This window comes from Tyto alba, unplaced genomic scaffold (genome assembly GCF_018691265.1).
Source record: "Tyto alba isolate M040663 unplaced genomic scaffold, T.alba_DEE_v4.0 Super-Scaffold_45, whole genome shotgun sequence".
Lineage (NCBI taxonomy): Eukaryota > Metazoa > Chordata > Aves > Strigiformes > Tytonidae > Tyto > Tyto alba.
The window spans coordinates 37,265,004-37,273,785 of record NW_024881321.1 but is presented as its reverse complement, the minus strand read 5'-3'; positions in this window follow the sequence as shown (position 1 = coordinate 37,273,785).

The window sequence follows — 8,782 nt, the reverse complement described above, 5'->3', positions numbered from 1 at the left end:
CTGTTTCCTTTTACTTTTTCTTTTTTTCTCTTTTTCCTTTATCTTTTTCTTTTTTTCTCTTTTTCCTTTTTCTTTTTCTTTTTTCTATTTTTTCCTCCTTTTTTCTTTTTCTTTTTCTTTTTCTTTTTCTTTTTCTTTTTCTTTTTCTTTTTCTTTTTCTTTTTCTTTTTCTTTTTTTTTTCTTTTTCTTTTTCTTTTTATTTTTCTTTATTCTGTTTCCTTTTACTTTTTCTTTTTTTTTCTCTTTTTCCTTTATCTTTTTCTTTTTTCTCTTTTTCCTTTTTCTTTTTCTTTTTTCTATTTTTTCTTTTTTTTTCTCCTTTTTTCTTTTTCTTTTTCTTTTTCTTTTTCTTTTTCTTTTTCTTTTTCTTTTTCTTTTTCTTTTTCTTTTTCTTTTTCTTTTTCTTTTTCTTTTTCTTTTTCTTTTTCTTTTTCTTTTTATTTTTCTTTTTCTTTTTCTTTTTCTTTTTCTTTTCCCCTTTCCTTTTCTTTTTCCCTTTCCTTTTCTTTTTCTTTCCATTTTCCTTTTTCTTTTCTTCTTCTTTTTTTCCTATTTTCCTCTTCTCTCTTTTTTTTTATAATTTTTTATTTTTCTTTTTCAAGAAAACCAACAAACTATGATTTGGTTAAAAGTTGCATACAGCAGACAAAGTGAACTGTAGACCCTGGTGAAGGAGATTCTGATGCCCCTGCAAGAGCATGGGTACAAATCTGGGATCCTCAATGAAATGACACAGAAGAAGTGGGCACAGAATTCATCCCCAGTGCTTAACCTTATATTTTACCTCAGAAGTTCACAAGCTGAGGTCTATGTAGCACTTTCTAATCTCCACCATGAGTGATTGCATACGCGGTGTTGGTTTCTCCTATCTTTCTCCAGCTGCTGAACTGCATTTTAAAAAGATAGCTAAAAATACATAAGTACTTTCCTAGCTCTTTTTCCATGTAAGCAATTGCTGGAATCATCGCTGGGATGCTATGTGACAGAAAGAGGAGCAGGTGATCCCTGCTGTTATGAATAGCAGCCTGCATGACAATATCCATATGAAAGGGTTTTCTGTACTATGAGCTACTTCACACACTGTTGTTTTAGCATGTTTTCTCTTGGCAGCTTCGCAAGGTGCTTTCTTGTTTGCTCATTGATACGTTAAACCAAAGGGAGCATTTGTGTCAGTATCTTTTGATTTAAGAGAGTATCAAGACTTTCTAAAAATATTCCTTCTAGTTTAGGATGCCTCTAGCATACCTGTAATAAATTCAGCAATAGAGAAGAGAGAAGAACATATCCTGCATAAGGTAGGATTTTCGCTAGTACTTTGGCTTTTCTTCTTCCTTTAGAAAAAATAATAACCAAAAAAAATTAAGAGCTTTCATAACTATTACCACTTTACCTTCTATCCAGGCTGGGGAGGACTAAGTTTTGTTTCAGAGACAAATAAGAGAATCTCATTTAAAAGGTGGTTCCCAAAGACTGAACCTATAAAGCACCATTTCTGCAGCTGTTGGGGCAAGCGGCATGTTGGCCATCATTTCACTGAAAACACTCTAAAGGCCTGTGCATCGTTCCGAGCAGGCAGAGCTGCTCCTGGTTGCCCTCCTTACCTAGGGACAAGTTGTTGGACCAAACACCACGCAAACCCGGGTAGCAACGGGATGCCCGGGGACGAGGGGGCCTACAAGGTGCAGCACCTCGCGTGCTCCAGCTCATGGCCGTTTCCCCAGAGCCAACCAACAGCGAGTCAGAGCGATCCATCGCTCTCTGGCAGCTTCTGCAAGTTGGATAATGTTTTTCCAATTTTTTTTTTCCTGTCTTTTGATGAAGTCTCTGTAGTGCTGCGTCCGCCTCCCCATGCCCCTGTCCTGAATGCTGCCCCCTCAGCAGCTAGTCCTTCGGGCTGCCAGGGTGTGCAAAACGGTCGTTGGATTTTTAACGCCTAATTCAGGGTCAAGAGGCAGGGCCTTCCCTTCTCTACACCACAGACAGTAAACCAGAAACTCCTGCAGCCATCCACTTTTAGCAAACGCCACAGGATGCCACCCCCCACCCCCCCATTACTCAGCAGCCTCCTGACTCCTAACAGACTGGAAAGGGAGGAGGATGTTGGTGCAGGAGGGTGCGGGCAGAGCTGGGGGAGAGCACGGGCTCCCCTCCCTCTGCCACGGCACGTTGGCTCTCCTCCACCCCGTGACATGCCGGGCTCCGCGGCGGAGGCTCCCCTGGGACGGGCCAGCCGGCGGCACTGGGCTGAGCTGCTGCCCGTTAGCGTATCAGGCTGTTGCCACGCCGATGCTGCCATGATAAGTGTCACTGAAGAGCCTATAAATAAATAACTAAGCTGCCTTTCTTATGCATCCTAATTATTTGTGGGTCAAGGAGAGAGGAAGCTCTTGAAGGGGGCCTTGCCTCCTCTGGAAGTCCAAGCGGTCTGTCCTCCGGACACTGAAAACCATGCAGGAGCACTTCCAGAAACCAGCAGCACCTTGAGGCAGCACCACGCACATTAAAAACAGTGTAAAACAGTGTCTCTGGGGGACGAGATGGGTGAGGAAGTTGCAGTCCACATTAGGCCATTTCATGGCATCAGGGAGGAGCCCAAATATCTGCCTTGCCATCTGGCGTAGCTCGCACCGCCGGCAAGTGACTTCTGCTGGCATGGGGGAACCCTGTGCATGGGGGAACCTGCCTGGCTCCTCCTGGCCGTAGGTGGGACTAAAGTTGACTATCTGTAGTTGATGCAGAGGTGACTATATTTTATTGATAGGTCACATCATTTAAGAGCAGCAGGATGCAACTTGTGAAAAGATGGTGAAGAAATATTAGGGATGATCTCTTAGCCTGTTGAGAATGGTGGTCAAACTCTCAAACCTGAGAAGCCCTCTGACTTTGCCCTCCTTCCCCGAGGAGGAAGCATGGTGTTTTCCAAACATTGGAACAATGCAGACTCATCACTATGCACGTTTTCCGTGGTGGTCTCAGAATTTGATGTCACTGTACCACAGCCCTTGCACAGAATGCGTTTCAGATTTACACGGTCATGATGCTGGTTTACAGGTGAGGTCACCTTGGAAGAACTCCAGATGCCCTAAATAGGTGCCGTAGCCATTTGCTCATTTTCTTCTTGCTGGTGAACACAGATCAAACACTCAATCCATGAAACATGTCTTGCTACTTAAGGCAATGCAGTATTGCCATAAATGCTACAATGCAGATGGCATCCTATAAGAATGCTCTAATGTGGAAAAGGAAAACCCTGAACAGAGCTCACTAGTAATATATTTTAATGAAGCTATTTGAATTTTAAGTGTTTAATTACTGTGGATATTCCTTGCAGAGAGGGTCTGATCTTCTCTTCTCAATCAATAGTAGTTTGGCTACGCTGACCTCACTGAAAGCAGGACTCGTCCATATTTTATTGTGGCCATTTACTGTATCCAAAGTAATCTGGAAGGGAGAGGTAAGCGTGGAATCTGGTTCCACTGCTGTTCTGAGAGATCAGAGATGACCTTAAATCATGCTGGGTGATGGCCCCACATGTGTTTCTGAATACACCAAGCAAGTACTTCTTCAGGAGGAGAGGAGTGTTCTTCTGCCACAGCAAGCTTTCAGTCAAAAAATCAGCAGACTGGCTATACTAGGGAGAGTGAACCAGGATATTTTTAGCCAATTATACCCTGAATTCTGTTTTTTCCTTTGTTCTGAAAATTCCCATAGTGGTGACAAAGGGGGATCTTGGTGTTACATGGGAGCCTTGTCTCCCCATCTGTGGTCAATTCAGTAAGGGAATGGGTGGATGTCACCACATTATGCATGTGGGAGTGTGCACCTGTGCTACGCTGAAATGTGGTTATTCCAAATCAAAACCTACGTAGTATTGTTTGTTACATTAGACGTGGGCCAGTTGTCATGCTTTTTTCTTTTATTGGCCTTTAAAAATATCTACAAAGTCATTATAAATAGACTTTCTTCCATTCAAGACGGCAACTTCATCTCTCTGCTGAGGGATGTAATTTTCAATATGTACACTTGAATTGCAGCCAAGTGGAATCCAAATGTCACGACCCAAGTGGACGAGGACCAGCCCCCCACTTTGCAAACAGCCTTCATAATATCACAGTGGGGGGCTGGGTCCAATTTCTTTCAGAGTCCGTAGGGTACCAGCTGTTGGGGCATGGCTGGACCTTCCCCAGTCTTTTGAGGCTGACACTCCCTAAAGGATGAGCCTCTTTGTAGCCTTTCTTCATTTTCTATGTGTAGGCTTAATTTAAAGAATTTTTTATTCCACTTCTGCTCATAAAAATTAATCCCCTCCTGGTATGTAGGCTGCATTCTGTGCATGAAGCTATTTCACTGCACGGTGAAGTAACCTTCCAGCATTTTGTGGTGTCAGAAAGCCGACACCTCTTGCTTTTTTCCCTCCTAGTCCCATCTATTGTTATTGACTTCACACTCCAGCTTTTGTGCTGAGTTCAGTATTTTATTTAGTAACTGATCCACTCTAGTTAAAGCATTGCCTAAATCCCCAGCTGTCCAAGGGCCTGATTCTTCAAACTCAAGCATAGGTCCAACACACCAGCCTTCTTCCTCCAGATTAAGGGGGGTCATAGTCAAGGGACATTGACAGAGCTGTTCTGGTGGTGCTACCCTTCACAAAGCAGATTTAAGAGCATAGTCCTGATGTGGGATTTGAATGCTAGCAAAAAACAAATAAGGCAAATCCTGTGGTGTTGTTTTTTTTTTTTTTTTTTTTGATTCTGTGGAGATACCTAGTCACTTCTAACCATACCAATAGCAAAAACTATCAGTGGCACATTTGGGCTTCTCAGCCTTGATATTTTATTTTAATTGTTTGAGTCTGTTTCCATAACCCAGAGGCAGAACCATGTTTTCCTGTTAACTGCATTCTCATCGTATTTATCTTTGCCTACGCTTTACCTAGCAGGAGAGGAAAACACCTTCAGTGTTGCCCTTGCATTAGGACACTGTAATACTAAATGAGTGAGAAGTGGCACAGAGGAACCCCGACTAGTGTTTCTTGCTCCCCTGAGTGCTTCCACGGGCCACAAAACACAGAAGAAAGAGCCGACGGTGCCGTGTGGGACCATATGAAGCCCTGCACGCTCCTGCTACACCATGCCTCACGAAGCTTGTAAAGCACTTTGCATGCTTTTTAACAGGCCACTAATGACAAGTCTTTTGAGAAGTTCTAAATTAATGTATTTTTTTCCATTTTATGCACAGCAGCATGCCATTAAAGCAAAATAACAAAGTAGCGGCAGTGTTGATGACCTGAAAAGAACATTCATGTTTTTTCTTGCGCAGCACCAAAAGCACAAGCTTTTGCGGGGATGATAAGATGCTGGTAGACCCTTTGGTGCTGAAGAAGAAGCTCAATAGGATGGCAACAGAGCAAGGGGCCTTTGCTGTTCTCAGCAGCCTGCTGCTGTACGTCACCGAGCTCGCAGTCGGCGATCCGCAGCTCAGCAGCAAGAGGACAAAATGGGCAGAAGGTAAAGAAAACAAGGTGAGTTATAACCAGCCATGTCCAGATCCAAACAGGGGCCTGTATCCAAGCAGATTTCAGCTCTTGCGGTCCAGATTTCTAAACAACAATCGCGAGCCGTACACCAAGAAAAGAAGAGAAGTCGGCAAGCTGGTCATTAAAGAGAAGCTGTGGGTGAGCAGGGCTGGGAACAAGCTGGACAGAAGTAGAGACAGGAAAGGAGATGGAAAAGCAGCAGAGGAAGATGCAAACACAGCGGCCAGTGAGAGGGCCAGGTGGATCTGCACGAATGGGAAAAACACAGTGAAGAACATCCTGAAGAAATTTTTAGCTGCAGAAGAAAAAGAAGCCAAGGAGAAGTCTCTCAGCTGGAAAAAGAAGGGGCCAAACAGCAGTTTGCCAAAAATAGTCAACAGGAGTTCGGTCCTGTCCAGACTGAAGGAGCAGTTTGAACAGAGCGCTTTCTGCTCAGCTGCAGAGATGAAAGCATCGCTCTTGCGCAAAGGTGAGAAAAAGACTAAAAACTTCCCGAGCAGAAAAACTATTCGTAAGCCAGAGGTCAGAGTGCTGCGCACAGCAGCAATGACAGCCACGGATATAAACAGTCCAGAGTCCCAATATTTAGTGTGCTCCACGGTGCCGGTGCCCAGACTCAGCATCGCTACCAAAATTAATCATCCTTGGAGCTGGTCGAAAAATAATTCTGCAAAGCAGCCCTTTGGTCATGACAGATCACTGAAGGAAAAGGCGGGGTCCGACAGAGAGCCCGGGGAGAACAAAACACCAGCAAATGCAGCACAGGACAGGGAGGACAAAGAAGAGTTACCAGTGGCACCTGAGGCCGTGTCTGATGCAAAGGACTGTGCTGAGGCTAAAATAGATTTCACAAAGCAAGGACACAGCTTTAATCCTAATCTAGATAGCTCTTCTACCCATAAAAACAAATCTCTTGCAGACTGTATTCCTCCCTCATCTGAATATAGTCCAGACGGCAACAGGAATAACATGTCAGCTGGGCCTGATACATCTTCGCTATCAGAGATTACCAACGTTGTGCAACATGTTAAAGAAGACAACTCACCTTCTAACTCGCCTTACTCTAGCACAGCTGAAGGATCGCATGAACAAAGTCCTCAGGACTCTAAAACAGGTGAGATTCCTGAAATAACTATGTATGTATACAGCGCAGAGGAAGCTGACACAGAGCTCACAGAGGCAGAAAAGGATCCTTTTTTTGCAGTCCAAAAACGCCTTCCAGAGCAGAAAGCATTGGAAAACATTCTGCCACTTTACTCTCCAGGAGTTCAAGCATCATGTGAAGTTAAGCCTCTGATGGAGGATCGACAGCTAACTCTCCTAACACCAGCTTCTGGCAAAAGGCCACCAGCAGTCAAAAAAGAGGCACCAGGTTTAAGAGACAGATGTTCTGAGGAAGTCAAAGAAGGACCAAAATATCACAGTCAAAACAAAATATCCTCTACTTCTATCAAAAATAATAGTGAAGTCCCAAGTAGAAAGGAAGAGGAGAATAAAACACCCAACAGCCAAATGCAAAATGAATCCAAAACCAATCAGACACAGCCTCCTCAAATGTTCAGCCCACAAAATAACTTTGGTAATTCCAATGCAGACATATCAGATCCAGATGCAAATCAGACCAAACCCACAGCCTCCTCAAACGAGAGCCAGGAGCAGAAGCCTGGTGCTGCAGAAGAAGAGTACATTCCTTCTCATTTGGAAAAGACACAAAGCCCTTTGCCAGGTAACTTTGTGAAGCACAGTTCCTATATTGCAGAAGAAGATTTTGGGAAGGACAAATTATCCTCATCAAGTGAAATAGTGAATCATGTAAACAATCAAGCCCTGCACAGGAGTACCTTGACTGACCTGGAGACCTGTCACAAGCCATCCAAATCTTTCATTGAGCGTGAAGAGGCCACTGCAGATGAGATGCCCTGGCCTAACTCTGAGACATGGCCGTCACCCTCATCAGCCTCTTTACCAACACCAGTGAGTGGGATCGCAGGACAAAGAATCTATCACATTCTTGGAAATCCTCCAGCTCTTCCACCTACTGATCTGGTGGGACAGGAAGCTGGTGGTGTGGGAGATGAGCATGCCAGTCATGGTTGTGAGAAGCATCCACCACCCTCTTCAGATAAGTTGACAAACCATGGAAATGATATGATGGTGGAGGAGAAAACTGCATGTGATTTTAAGAAACAAGTGCTCTCCCCAAAGCATGCAATGGAAGTTGAAAACTCTACAGCTGAAGAGACAAATACATGTCAGAGATTTGAGAACTATCTTCCACTTTCAACCAAGAAGCCAGGAAAACATGAAAATAAAACCACAGTAACAAGAAAGCCCCTATTACCCTTGGAGAAGAACCGAACACTAACTTCAGATGACACCACAAAACAAGGAAGTGATATGCTGGAAGGGAACCTCTTTCCTTCACCAACTGAATTGGTTTCAGACCAAAATAAGCACGAGAAAGGCAGAAATAAGACCTCCAAACATACAAAGGATAAGCTCTTGTCTTCAGATGACGACATGAAGCATGAGAGTGATAGGATGGAGACAGAGGAGAGAGAAGAGATAAGTGTCTTGCATAAATCTGAGGAGGAACAACTATTCACACCAAGTGATACAGTAGATCATGATAATAGCTCTTCAAATGAGAAGAATGCTCATAGACATCAAAATTCCCAGTTACCTTTATCAGAGCACAATACCAACCTTCAAGGAGCGAAACATACAGAGCAGAGTTTGAACCATCTAACACCTTCAAGAGATTTTGTGAAACATGAACATGAGATGATAGTAGATGAAAACATCTGCTGCAATAATGGGAAACAACACCTGTCTTCATCAAATGAACCAGCAAAACATGCAAGTGACAGTGCAGGGAAGAAAAACTTCAAGTCAAACTTCAGGAATTATTCAATGCCACGAAGAAATACATCAAGGCAGGAAAATAAGACCACTGATGAAGAGAATACCCCTCATAATTTGAAAAATGAGCCAGTGCAGCATAAAAAGATCTGTAAAGGAGAGAGGAACACTTCGTGTGATCCTAAAAATCAAATACCATTATCAAATCCATTGGTGAAGCAAGACAAGAAATCATCCCCTCTAGAGACACAGAAACAGATGCCACCAGGTGACTTGGTAAAGCCTGAAGCTAAATCAGCTGAAAAAAAGATTAAACATAGCTCTGAGAAGCTCCAGCCACCTTCTTCAGACAAAGTGCTGAAGCCTCAAGAAATAAGCTCTTC